The 14,087-nt window shown below is 39.8% G+C and overlaps 1 long non-coding RNA gene across 2 annotated transcripts in view; it reads right to left on the bottom strand.

Annotated features, from left to right (window-relative positions):
* LOC148225273 (uncharacterized) overlaps positions 1–14,087 on the bottom strand; it is a 120,566-nt gene that overhangs the window by 57,226 nt on the left and 49,253 nt on the right. The gene's annotated exons all lie outside the window — the stretch shown is intronic.

The following is a 14,087-nucleotide window of genomic DNA, read 5'->3' as shown; positions in this document are numbered from 1 at the left end:
CAATTCCCTTGAATTCAATGGAAGCAACACGCTTTAGCATCTTGTAAGGAGGTAACTACCACCACATGACTGGATTTTCAAAGGACAGTTTCTCAAACCACCTTTGTCTTGAAAGAATTCAATTTAGTCAGCCCCAAAGCTTGTCTCAGTCATACAATACATGTTTACAACCCAGCTATTTCTCCCATTGTCCAGCGCATAACTTTCAAAACCAGCTATTAAATGGCTGCCTCCGTGGTCCCCAATCTCTTTAATTTGAAAAACTGCTCATCTCTTTATTAGAATGTCACCAGAGGACTTGATCATTGTTTGTAAGGGAGCCTATCTAAAGTCACAAGAGCAAACAAACCAAAATTCAGGTTTCTGGAAAAAAAAAAAAAAAAGGAAAAAATAAAAAGCTGGTTATTGGTTGCACAATATAAGAGGTTTGAAGAATTCAAGCCAAATTAGAAGGTTCTGGATTTGAAGCAACGACAACAATAATAAAAATCACAGAAACCGAATTGACTGAATTAATTTTCTTGTAAAAGTGTCACAGTTACAGATGGTAACAATCTGGAAATAGCTGCGAAGAGAAAATAATTACAAAGGGATGAAAATGTATTAATGCTCAACCGTACTGGATGTGTGGGAAAGTATACTCTGATGTATTCCGGCTGTCCTTAATTCATCACCCCACTGTACTAAGCGCCCACTTTTACAAACAAAAACACTGTCTCACTTGTTGAAATCCTTTATTTAGTAATCTGTGTAGGCTGAAATGTTGAAAATGGTTTCTAAATTCCTGGCTTCTGAATCCATCTTCAAAGTTGTCTTTGCTGTATTATCGTACAGCTGCAGGCTTTAATCAAAGGTCATTAGATTTAGCAATTTCTGTCAAACATCCTAACATCATTGCTTCAAAGGAAATATCTACTATTTTAGAACTTGCAAGGAAACGCCACTTAATCCAAAATTGTTCCAAAATATAATCTCACACCAAGGGTGAGAGGCAAAAAGAGAGAAACCTTGGAGCATTCTTCAAAGTCAGTATTTGTATGGCTTGAGAAGCTTCAAAATTGAAGAGAAGATTTAGCCAAAATCTAAGTCAACAGACCCTAGGCATACACGATACCCATGTCATTTTTTAGCACCCACAAACAAGCACTGCTCCACGAAACACTGCACCTGTCAAAAGTCACCCAGATTTTCAGTACCCTTTTCCTCAGGTGCTCACAATTGCCAACATGTCATAGAAATGAACCCCAAGCCTTTTGAGAAGTCCAGTCCAGCAGGAGTACTAAAGCATCCTTTGTGGATCAGGCACATTGCAAGTGGAGCACCACACCTCAGAAGTGCATGCCCTTGCCAGGAAGCAGACAGCAGTGCTTCATGCAGGTACTTGTGTAGGCAGCCCCCAGGTAATTCCATGTAATTCTTTCCGAAACAATACTGCATCATATTCCCTCTCTAGAGATGGATCTGCAATTCTATACAGAATTAAATGCAGCCTTGGAAAAAGTATGATAAATTACATATTGTCCCTCATTTATAAATCACAAATGGCTAATATGATAGAGAGAGATGCCTGTAAGTGCAGGGAGGACATGTACAATACTCTCTCTTTTGTAATCCCATTGAGGTAGCAGGTTCAAGTAAAGTCCCTGATGTTTAGGACATTTGAGAGCCTGCCAGTACAAGGAGAACAGGAAGAAGGGAGGCACACGTTGAGAGGATGCACCTCTTGGCAATAATGAACAACTGCAGTTTCTCAAAATGTGACACGGCTACTTAATGTCGCTTGCTGAGAGAGTGACTCTCGCCTCCACCAAGCTCTGAACAAGGATAGAAAAAAGGTTTCCAGAAATCATACCAATTGTATTTGGGCCGTTTAACATCTGTTTCTGGAGATGATTGCTAAGTGACCAGAGCATAGTGCACAAAGTAACACCCTACTGCCTGGACTGGAAAAGGCAAACAGTACCACTGTATAGACCTGTCTCTCTACACGTGAAAATGAAACATGCACAAACACTTTATCAGGTTTTTATTTTTTATCTACTTCAGACAGTGACCTGAATAGACTAAATTATTTATGGACCCATCAAGAATAGCCTGCTCTGTTGAGCTCAGACATAAAAGCAGGAACCACAGTAGACCTGTTCCTCACCATCCTTAGTGCTGTTCGCAGCTCCCAACATCAAAAAAAAAAAAAAAAAAAAAGAAATAATGGAACAAAATTGAGTACAAGATCCAAGTGGCATGGTCAAAGAAAAGTAATTCCATCCTTCATAAGTGGTACAATTTGAGTTTTGTGAAGAGGTACATTAAGGGATGAAGCTTGAACACAACACAGCTGTCCAGGCATCACAGGACTAAGATGTTTATATGTGAAGAAGCACAGATTTCTTTCCAAGCAATGTACATTCAGAAGACCTGCTAAACACTGGATGTCTTTATGTCACTGCCAAGCAGTCGTAATGAATGAAGTACTTCACAATCCCAGCTAAGATCAAAACATTATTGGTGAAGAAGAAGAAAGGTCCTTCTGTATTAAATAAACCAAAGCTTCTGTGCTGCCAAACAGTCCTCTGGGGAGTTCAAGTGGAGCCTGAGAGGGACATGATAGAGAACACAATAGTCCCTCTTCTACACAAGCAAAAGAAGAGTGGTTTCCTTCTTTCCAGGCCTGCAAAAGCAGTGTTACCCTCAGCTCCCACCTTGTCTCAGCTGGTGGTATAAAAGGTTCCATCTGTTGCAGCCACAGAGTCAATTATCTGGGATGCTTACTCTATGCAGGCATTCACATTATTACTGAAGATTGGTGCTCATTTCTGAAACTCTGTTCAAAGCAGAAAGTAATGAATGTTTTATTCTGGAAAGGATCTCAGCGGATGCATATCCCCACCCTCACCATTACTTAAGTTTTCCTCTATTATTTTGAGAAGATGAGATCATGCAGATAGACTCTTATCCTGATAGTCTAACTGAACTGAGATCTAGCTTTCTGAAAATCAGCAAACTGGGTTCCAAGCACAATATTATTATTTGCAACTATGCACTGGCATTGGTAGCATGTTTGTTAATTTTCTGTAGGTTTTATGCTCAAGTGTATGCACTAATGTTCAGAATACACACAACTTTGATTACACTCAGCTTATCTATAAAACGGTTTGCTTTGTTTGCATTAGACAAAAGTATTTCATTGTCAGAAGAAAGTTTAAGTTTCTGTCATTGTTACTTGGGCAGAACAGTGTGTGGGTTAATGGATCTGCCCACAAAAGCTAAATAGCTTTAGCCACTTCAAACACAAACTATGAAGAGTTGTTATATCCTAAACTGTAGCCACAAAAGGTCCTTAGCATAGTCGGCCTAAACTAGGAAGCATCTTAGCTATGTAAACTACTTCTGAAGGAGATTAACACACGGATAAAAAGTCCTTGTCCTGATGAGCTCATAAATAGAGTAGGATTCTGGTTTTGTTTCACGGGGGGTTAGTTTTTGGTTTTGTTTGGGGTTTTTTATGGCTTTATTGTTGTTTTGGGTTTTGTTGTTTAGTTTTGGGGGTTTGGGGGGGGGGTTAAAAGGGCATCAGAACATTAGTTTCAGCAGAACTGTAGCTTAGGTTCCTGCTGCTATTTCCCAACTGGCTTCTCAGAACAGTAATCTATCATAACTGTCTTGATATGTTTTTAACTCTGTTTATACATTTCCATTCATTTCAGTTTGCTCAAGAAACAATTGAAAAGTTCACTCTTTTGCTACTAATGAAAAAAAGACATTAAAAAAAAAAAAAGTCAGCAATTGACACAGTTACCTAAGGGATTTAATTGTTAACATAAAATGAACATTAAGTTTACCCTTTCCTTAAGGGAAGCTTAGATTGGACATTTATGCTAGACTTTATAATACCTGTGAAGCATACTCCTGATATCAATAGCAATAAACATACTGAAGTTCTACAGGCCAAGTCCTGCGGTCTCTTAAGTGGTTGAATTGAGTAAGTCCCTTTTCAAGTAACTTCCACCTGCAAAGTTATCCCTGAAACACTGCTCACTTCCAGGCCTAAAACATGCAAATATGAAATTTTCTGGTTTTTTTCCATCTACTCTTCCTTAGTCATTAAGGTTCACAAGAAAAGTAAATAACAACATAAGATACCACTTTCTCATTTAAGCAGCATGATGGGTATCTAAAACTATGGAACAACAAGGTCACTTATTTTTAAAAATTGCAGTGATGCCAAACTGGTAAAGCAATTTCAGCAACCAAGTCCAATGAAAAGCCCAATCTCTTACATATACAGGCTGGTTCACCAGAGCAGGCTTTCCTCAGTTGCAGCTGCTCAGAATCAATGCTTGCCTTCCCCACAAGCTGCCTCTCCAGCACAAAGCCTCTTGACCAGCAGAAGCCTTCACCCTACCTGTCTTACCTTGTTTTCTCAAACCCTTACTAACAAATGCATTAACTGTAAATCCAGGCTATCCAGTATTCTGCTGAGCATCTCTTTCATGGTTTAAGGGAAAGAAGTTGCTATCTTTACCTAAAATCAGAGCACAAAAGAAGATTACACAACATACACCACTCTATGGGACAAAGCTCAAATAAGATGCCACTTCATATGCATGCTGAATATAAATAATACTGTATGTGCATACTGTATGAAAATGAAGATTGTCACTAGTTAGCTGTTGCCCATTCTTCTTCAGGGTAAGCAGAGAGCTTTCTTGACATCTATCTTTTATTACTCAGAACTTGTGCATGAAAGAGTGGGAGGTGGCCTGTTCAGATCCTTTTTCTCACAGTAACCCATTTCCCCAGGCCAGCTACTGAAAAGGTTTGTCCCATAAGTACTCTTGCTTTTGGTACACTTGAAAAGTCAAATACAGCTAATGACAATACAGAATCCTTGAGCACAGCTTGAAATGCTTGCCTAATTTCCAGTGAATTTTACAGAGTTATGACTACTGCTATTTGGAAGGAGGCTAGCTGGCACAGGATCAAGGAATACACCAACAGTTTCAAATATAGAGCAAGGTATTAACTTCTCCTAGAGTTTAGTTGCAACCTCCAAACAGTAGCTATCTTTTAAGAGATACATTTGAAGACCAGGAAAATAAAGTCCTTTTACAAGTACTTCTACTTTTAACTACGGCTGGTACTTTTAAACACTTTAAAAGAAGACTTAAAAGTACAACTAAGCTTATATCTGGGCTTTGTTTTAAACAAATAGAGAAATGTAATTTGCATATTAAAAAAAAAATAAAACCTTCTGAATGGACAAAGTCAATTTAACCAGGCAAGATTTGGCAGCATTCTCTCTCCATTTAAAAAAAATGTAAATACTGTACCTCTAAGAGTCATTAAATTATATGCAGACATTAAAATCCCTGGATTGCAGGTGCTACAGAGTAAACTTTTACTGTCATGCAAGAAGTCATGCTCATACCAACAAGTGGAGTTATCTTCCACTTGAGAAGGAAAGTTTGGCTTGAACTTTCATCATCCTCAAGACCTTTGATTCTTTAGAAAGATTACTGTCAATCAACATTTGTGCTAAAAAAACCCCAACTTTCCTCTGCTCATGGTTCCTTAATTGCTTACATATTACCTTAAGATAATCTTAAAACATTCATAATCTTCTTTAAAGCAAACTCCTTTGGGTATAGGAACACAGAAAGATTCAGAGCAAGTTTTTTCTTTTCAATCTATTTGTACCTGTCTTGCTAAGTACAATGCGTCAACCAAGCCCACATCCTGGATTTAAATTTATAATGCTCAGTTCACCAGAGGGATTTACCTTTGCAGGGAGGAAAGAGGCCTGTTCAGATGCATCTTAATACCTGAATCATTTTCAGAAAAACTGATTATGCAAATGAACATGAATAGCATTAAAAAACATATCTTGGAGTTCTGAGTTGTAGTAGGAAAAGGTTGGTTTAGTATGCTTCCCTTTATTCGCAGCTGATGAGTACCAGACACCATGGGCTTGTCTGCACAACAACAGGGCAGTCCCTGTTATAGATGTGAGAGCAATTCTATACTTTCTTCCTCTTCCCTTCCTCTTATCCATCCTCTAAAACATCTAAGAAAGGCTAGCATTTGTTCAATTAAAATTATACCCATGGTCTAACATTTTAATCTTCTGGACGCTAAACACCATCCACAGGAAAACCTGTAAAGCCCTCAAGAAGCTGTTTACCAAGCACAGCCTCATTGAGGCAACATAATTAATGAATATTAATCCAGACAATAACTCAGCAGACAGACAGGAATGCAGTGTCAGCACCCAGCAAGATGAAAATGGGATGCCTTTCTGTGTGCAAAGAAGGCAAACGCTTTCATATTAAAGGAATTTCAGGAAATGAAAACAGAAGGGGCTGGGGAGTTCAGTTGGAGGTAGATTTGCACACTGTCAGTTTTCTATTTCTGGAACAAGGTTTTGCCTTTTTGGTTTTAAAATGAGAAACTAGGAGAAGCTCAGTGGTGTCCCAGTACATCTTAAAAAGTAGTAAAATCCATCTTTCTAGATTTTTTTGGTCAGGCAGCAAGAAGTGATTAAATTCCCTATTGCTCAAATTAGCAGTAGGTAACTGTGTAATTTCAGTTACAGCACTGGAAGGAATACTGGGAGAACAATCCATAGTTTTATATCTCTTTTCTGGCTATGCCAAATCACAGGAGGGGACTAGAGACTGGATTGTTTGCCATACAGCCTCTTCAGTTCTTGCAATCTTATCCCTGGTCTCAGGGTATCTCTTGCATCTCTTGGATCTCCTTCTTGAATGTGATGCTTGTTTTTATTTCAGGAGTTGCAGTTGACTCTTCCCAGGGAAGGGAAGGGAAGGGAAGAAGCAACTCCCTGGGTCTTGGAAACCTGCTGTGAAGGTCCATAGGTATCTGCTTAATATGGGATTATACTATGATGATTAAAACCACTCCAGATTTTCTTCATTATACTCCTTTTCCAGAGGAAAAATAAATTATATTTTTCATAAAAATTATCTGGTTTTTTTTAAACTGAATTTCTTTAGGGTGCAATTAGTCTGGAAACTCATATATATTGTGTCTTCACATAGGGTGCTATATAGCTCTTTTGAGGACAAACACAAGAAAAACTTAATCAGAAAACATGAGTTAAGATATATAAACATATTTTAAATACAGTGCTAATTTTTCCAGATCTATGCAGACATAAAAAAATTAATTTGCTGAATAGATGGTTATGGAATCTGTTGACATATTGTTACTACTAACTCTCAGCAGTACAAAAGTTCCTTGAGAAGCAAAACTAATGAAAACTGTTTGGTTTCCTATCAATCAGGATTCCACAGACACTCTGTCTAATACTGTGTATGCTCAAGGCACAGACTTTCCCCTGCTTTCAGGACATTCATAACATCACTCTCCTCTGCTGATCTCTGCTGCCCAGTAACACAGTTATGTGCTGACTTTATGTCAATGTGGACATGAACAATATATCAACTCTACTTACTTCCATGAGTCATGCAGCTTTGTAGGCTCAGAAGAACCAATTATCTTTAGAACTTCTGTCAAATTTGGTTAAAAACAGTGAAAGTGCTGAGAAGAGTAAAAGGAGATGTGTGCAGATGTGCAGACAAGGATAGAGCATGATCTCTTAAGCTGTGTTTCCTGAGGAAAACCAGCTAAAAAAGGAGTATGGCAGTGGTTTTTTCAAAGCTCGTTCAAATAAGGAGATACATTGTATATCCTGTTCAGCATGCCTTTTTTAAACTATTGGAATGCAGTTGCATTCATAAACATCTATAAATACACCCCGTAGAAACAACATATAGCTGCTCTTTCTCTCTGCTCCCAGCCAAACCTCCTCTCTCAAAATCTAAGACAAGAGCCTATTTTGGAAACTGAACTTCTGCAATATATGTATTTGGGAAAGGACAAGTTTTTTCTGAGAAATAAAACCAACATAAAATGCCCTTGTATAATTAGTTGTACAATTTTTCTTCACAGATAAAAAGAGCAATAATTTTGCAGATATTAGGATGCAGAAGATATTCCCCATATAAAAGACATGTCAGAAAGGTGTTTTTTTGTCACCCTAAAATAAAGCAAATTCAACAACTCATACCTACTTTGTAAATACACCTCACTCACAGACAAATGGAGCAGCTTGGTTTCATAGTGTTTGTATCCTGGAGAAGTTGACCCATGCCTCTGGCATATGAAAAATACTTTTCTGTAACATCAGGGAAGGCTTTGGGAATTGGGGCATGTGACAAACACAGCACAAACTCATAAGGGTGCTCAATCCATATTCTCGATTGAGAGATTCTCAATTGATTTGAGAGGACTTTTGTCCCTGAATGGCAAGTTTGCCATTGCAAGGGAAGAGGCAGGCTTAGCAACACAACTCCACGTTTTCTGTGCGAGCAGCAGCAGCAGTCCAGGATCTGCTCCAGCGGCACAACTCGCTAGGATTAGGCTGGCAGTGTGGAGCAGTGGCTTTCAGCTTTATGTTCACACAGAAGCTCAGAGCATGCAGTGATGCCAAGTACTTGTAAAATCACTCTGCTCTTTTCCAGCCCTTCCTGACCTCCAATTCCAAGTTTGGAAGGCTGACGGTTAATTGAATTAATTAAGTTTAGCTACATACATTTGAGGGAGGGACAACCAAACTGTATCCACAGCTCCTGCAAGCACTTAGACGTGCCTGCAATACCACAAGCTGGAACTATCACTGTAAGCAAAGTAAGCCACGGGCAATCCCTGCCCAACAGCCTTAGGCAGGGAGAGGAACCTGTCATCACTAATTGTGAGAAACCCAATTTAAGAATACAAGTGGTACAACCCTGCTGACAAACCCTGACTTCCTGCACTTCCACAACTGGCAAGATAAGCTGAAAATCCCTCCGAGAATTGAAGAGAGCACAGCTTTCCCACAGGGACATTCCTATGACTAAATAGTCTTGATCAGAGCTTCTGACCAAGGCCACTCTTCTGTATAGCAGAGCATTAGGTTTTAAGGCAATTTCTGTTGAATCAAACCCATTAGCAAAGTGCTGAGCTATGGCAAACTCATTCCACACAGGCACGTTCTAAAAGAAGAAAAAAAAATTAAAAACTGAAGGGGCGTCTCATTTCTAGCATACTTTATGCTGGATTAGGTATTGTCTTTCCTCCCACAGCTGGCACAATCCCAACATAAATTCCACTCTGTGTTCTGCCTAATTTGACACTTGATCCAGATCATATTTGTGCTGCTTAGTGACTTGGTATTAATGAATAAGAATCAGATTTAGGAAGATCTTTTCCATCCTAAGGTCAATCAGGGTAATTATGATGACTTAGTTTTTATTCCTTCATTACAGAGATAATTTCTGGTAAAACAGTGCAGATCTACAAATTTAAAAATGCCTAAGAGCCATAATTCATCCTTCTACTAGTAATCTCCATAGATTATTGAATTCCACAAATTGCAAAAACCATAGCATCAGAACTGTGTGTTTTGTAAGCTATTTTCTCCTTCATTCGTCACTTCACCTAATGGGGATACCCAAGCAAACACAACTGAGGGAAAATAGCAGCTCTATAAAAATAATGACTGTAACCAAGTTCAGAGTGCTTACTCATTAATATGCCACTGATAACTTGCAGCAATGCTGTGTGGAAAAGGCTTATGCTCATTTTCCTCTAACAGGGTCTCCTGTCACTGATACTCTCTCCTCTGGGAGTTGTGAAGGTGTGCATAAACTGGCAGGTTATTCTTCCCCAGTCAGGGTCATCCTCAAAAATCCATGCTTCCCAAATGAAGGGTAACTTGTTCCAGCTCATTGCCTGCTCTTCAGATCTATCCTTAGCACAGCCCTACACTGGGTGCTGCCTTCCCCTGCAACAATTGCCTCTGACAACTAATCCCAGACTTGCAGAATCACAAGACGTGAGGAATTATTCTGAGACACACAACAGGTCAGGAGTTTCATACATAGATACATATCTATTCCTATGCAACAGTTCAATCAAATGGTTTAGTCAAAGCATTTCAATCAAATACAAATATTTCAAAATTAGTCATTTATTCTTTAGAGTAGCAAGAACACCATCACTAGGTTTGAAGTTCTCGCCTTGGCTAAATCAGCACTGATTTCTACTCAATAGGCTTGATCTGTCATTAATGGATCAGATTCATATAAAGTGACAAATATAGGACTGAACTGCATGTTTATAGTCTTAGATCTCAACTTGTAAGGTGGACTTGGATGTAAGTTATTAATCCAGTGATCTGCAAGAGCTAGCAATCATCCATAACCTTTTCACTATAGCAACTAGAAGATTTATATAACCAAGAGTAGTACATCAAGTCTGATGGGTTTACGATTGTATTGAGCTATTCATCAAGACAGTTTCTCAGAGATCTAGACTTGTTCTATTTTTGTTTAGAGTTAATTTCAGATATGGTAAGGCAGAAATAAGCCACATTTACATCTTATCTTCATGGCAGATAAATAATTGAAATATTTATTTCTCGTGTGCCATCTCCATATCTATAAAGAAGAATTTTAAAAGCAGCTTACACCAAGCCAAAGCAGCTGAACACAGCATAGATGAACACACTGTGCTTATTAAACCAATGAGCCACAATGACCACAACCAACTTACTCACACACATTTCCAAGATGGCCACTGGACTGATGTATTACTGTAAATCCCTGCCAGTGCAGGTCAGATTTTTGTGATGAGATGTTCTATTAACAAGCTGATATCCAGTGAGTATAGCATGGCGTGGGGCTATTTATTTACAAGAGCAGAGTTATCAATGATATACTTAAATGTGTAAGTAAAAAAAAGCCAAAAAATGCCCCTGTCCCCCTGCCAACTTATTCTATTTGTTTTCTTCCAAAAAGCTTTGGTCATTTTTGGCAATGTTCTCAGCTACTGTATAGCACTACCTCCAGACAGGCAGGGTTTTCAGCACACAACTGACTGAGTTTTCATGCACCATGCTCTACTGCAGGCATCTGAGGATTATGGCAAGAACCTCAGTCATGCTCCCACCACGTCACAATTTGAGGAAATGGACTCTTTTTGACAGGTAGTGCCACCATCAAAATTGAGAATGAAATAACAAAGTTGACTGCAAAGCACCCAGAGCAATCCAGCTAGCTGCCTTGAACCTATATTTCCTGAAGGAAGATGCATTAGATAGTAAGAGACAGAGAAATTGCTGGACAGTGAATTTCTCAGCCTCCCTGTGGATCCCAGAACAGCAGTGTTCATGGTCTCCACCCCACAATATGTGACAGTGATAGAAGCTGGCAGAAAACCTCGGGACTATTTCACTCCTTGGGACCAGACTACTTACCAAAGGGAAGTGCTACAACCACCAGAAGGCTGTTCTGACATACCAAAAAGCAAGTAAACCCACATGAGGAAGGCTATTAGGTGCTGATTCACCTAGTGCTTATTATTTCTCTAACTCCTTGAGTTTCACTCCCCACATTGTGGTTAAAAAACTTTATGCAGAAAAGACACTGCACACAAGATAATTGCCCCCAGGTGGCTGCTTTATTTCAGAAATAATGTACCTAAACCATACGTTGAGCTGCAGTCCTGTAAGGCAGCAGCAGCCAAACTTCTCCTGAAGGCTAACACATTACACAAAAAAACTCATTAAACTATCACCAACTTGTCAGATTTCCAGCCATTACTCTGCCACTAAACAAAGGTAAATAATACCTTTTCTTCAACGCACTATCTGCATTGTAACAGGAAATAATGCCTTTTCATTCTGGGTGCACTGTCTGTATTAAACACTCAAGACATATGTATGTACAAATGTGTATATATAAGAACAAAAAAGATGTAAACATGCCCTCCATGTACACATCAAGACTGGAGAAATTCCTCACTCGGAAGGTCAGAGGGATATCTGAGTGTTTCTAACCTCACAATCTCCATAACACAGTGCTGATTTTCACCCATGTGCATCATATTCCTAATTTTAAAGTGTTGTACACAGTTACATGTCACTGATCCATTCCAGATATTTGCTCAGCTAATGCAGCATTGTCTAAGTGACAGAGAGAGGTGTGTGTCTTTTGACACCATACCAAAGATGTATGTGCATTGTGGCATGGCTTCATGGTGCTCCTTGCTGGTAACCTATCACCACCCATGAAGATGATGCTGCAGAAAAAACCAAAAAAACCCACCAAAACAAAACAAAATAAAACAAAACCCCAGTAATATGGGCACATCAGCACAACTATGACATCTTCTAAGAGAGAATTGTAGTAATATGTGCCTGGGGTTCTCCTCCAAGAACAGTTTGCTTCTGGGTCCCTTCCTCTTCTCCATACCCTTCTCATGTTTACAGGATATTACAATAACGTTTAAGAACCACAGGCAAAGAGAAAGAGCCTTGTGTTTCAAGCACTTCACAGCCTCAGAACTAAAACTGCCCCAAGAAGTTTATCCACACCAGTCTTCCCACCATTTTCAGAAAAATCCTTCTCTACAGACCTGGCAGACACAGCCCTCTTCCTTAAGCTCCCTGTGCTTCAGCCTCAACTCCTCCCCTTGTTCTTTCTGTTCATTCTGACCAAGCAGCCCCATGCTCTGAGCTGGCATCTCTTTGGCAGTTTTGGACATGGGAGCCAGACTGAAAGAGAGCCACCCATGAGGAAACTGCTGTCCAGTTCATGAATATCAGCATAGCTCTGCCCTCAGATTTCCCATGCACAAATAAAGCCCTTTGGGACAGTATTCCTGATTGCCTTCAACGGATGGAGAATTCCCCTAATGCCAGAAGAGAATGTCTCTCCAGATTTCCCAGGGAGCCACATTTGCCTTCAAAAACACAAATCTTATTAAGGATTTCAAATCCTGGAAAGTGAAAGAGTTCTCATGGTATTTAGAGAGGGAATCAAACAGAATAGCAGCCCCAAGGAGTACAGGTCTCAGAAAATGGACTAGAACCAGGCCTTCAAAGCTCAAGCAGAGCAGAAATTCCCAGAAGGCTCTTCTGCTGGTAAAAGGATTCTGCACACTTAGAATTAAGGTAAAACTTAATTAGAATCTCTGTGGAAAAAAAAAATCCATTTGGAGGTAATTATAAAAAGGAGGCAGTTATAACAATTATTTATTATCTCTATTTTTGGAAGAGAAATCAGGGGCTTCATTCTTGGAGGCATTCAACAAAAGTAACAAGCAGTCAGGTCCTGCTGGCCAGCACAGACACTCCACTCAGCCAGCATTATTGATGTATAACCAGCTGAGCTATTCCACAACACAATTGTTATTTCAGGATCTCGACCTATTGCCTCACCTGTGGGCCACTCTTCCTCACCACCATCCCCACGTCACCGGGAAATTGGACTTCTTCCCACACAGCATGTGGCACCTGTGCTGCCTTGTGGCCACAGGACGACACCACCAGCCTGGCGACAGACATCCTGATGCTGTGCAAATTTCAGCTGAAACTTCATGGAGCACAGGAGGCTCGCTATCATTCCGCCAAAATCCTGCTTCGTGTGCGTTGGGAAAATATCCTATAGACAATGCTCTTGGGAGCCATCTACTGGCATTTAGGAATTAACCATTTGCGTATCCTGAGAGAAATTAAAGAGTCACTTGTGACTCCACCACCTCAGGGTGCCTTCAAAACTTCTGCATTCATCACTTGGATCTTTTGAGGGATCACCTGAAAGCTGGTTATTTAACCATAGCTAAGTATTATAGACCTATTTATTAGTTATTCCTGGCAGGCCCTGCTGCCTTAAACATTACCATCTTTCCTAACATGCCTAGACCCCAAAAGATGGAAAGCACTGTAGAAGCCATGTTATTTTGATGCTAAATGCAAAGCCCTAGCAGGCCAACTTGGGACAAGTAGGAGGAAATTCCAGGCCACACAGAAAACTCAAATACCATAATTTGAAGACTCAATTCCATGACTGGAAAGATGGTAAAGAAGCCAAATAAATTCCCAGGAACTAGGTGGGATGAGGGTAGCTTCAAGTTGCAGTGGAACATCACCACTGGGACCAGAACACGGGAAGCATCTGGATAAGTACTCAGTGAAGAGCTGGTCTTCCCCTACCACAGCATGACAGTGTGAACACAGCCCC

Source organism: Sturnus vulgaris, chromosome 1, assembly GCF_052056855.1.
Source record: "Sturnus vulgaris isolate bStuVul1 chromosome 1, bStuVul1.hap1, whole genome shotgun sequence".
Lineage (NCBI taxonomy): Eukaryota > Metazoa > Chordata > Aves > Passeriformes > Sturnidae > Sturnus > Sturnus vulgaris.
This window is presented reverse-complemented; position numbering and strand designations above follow the sequence as displayed.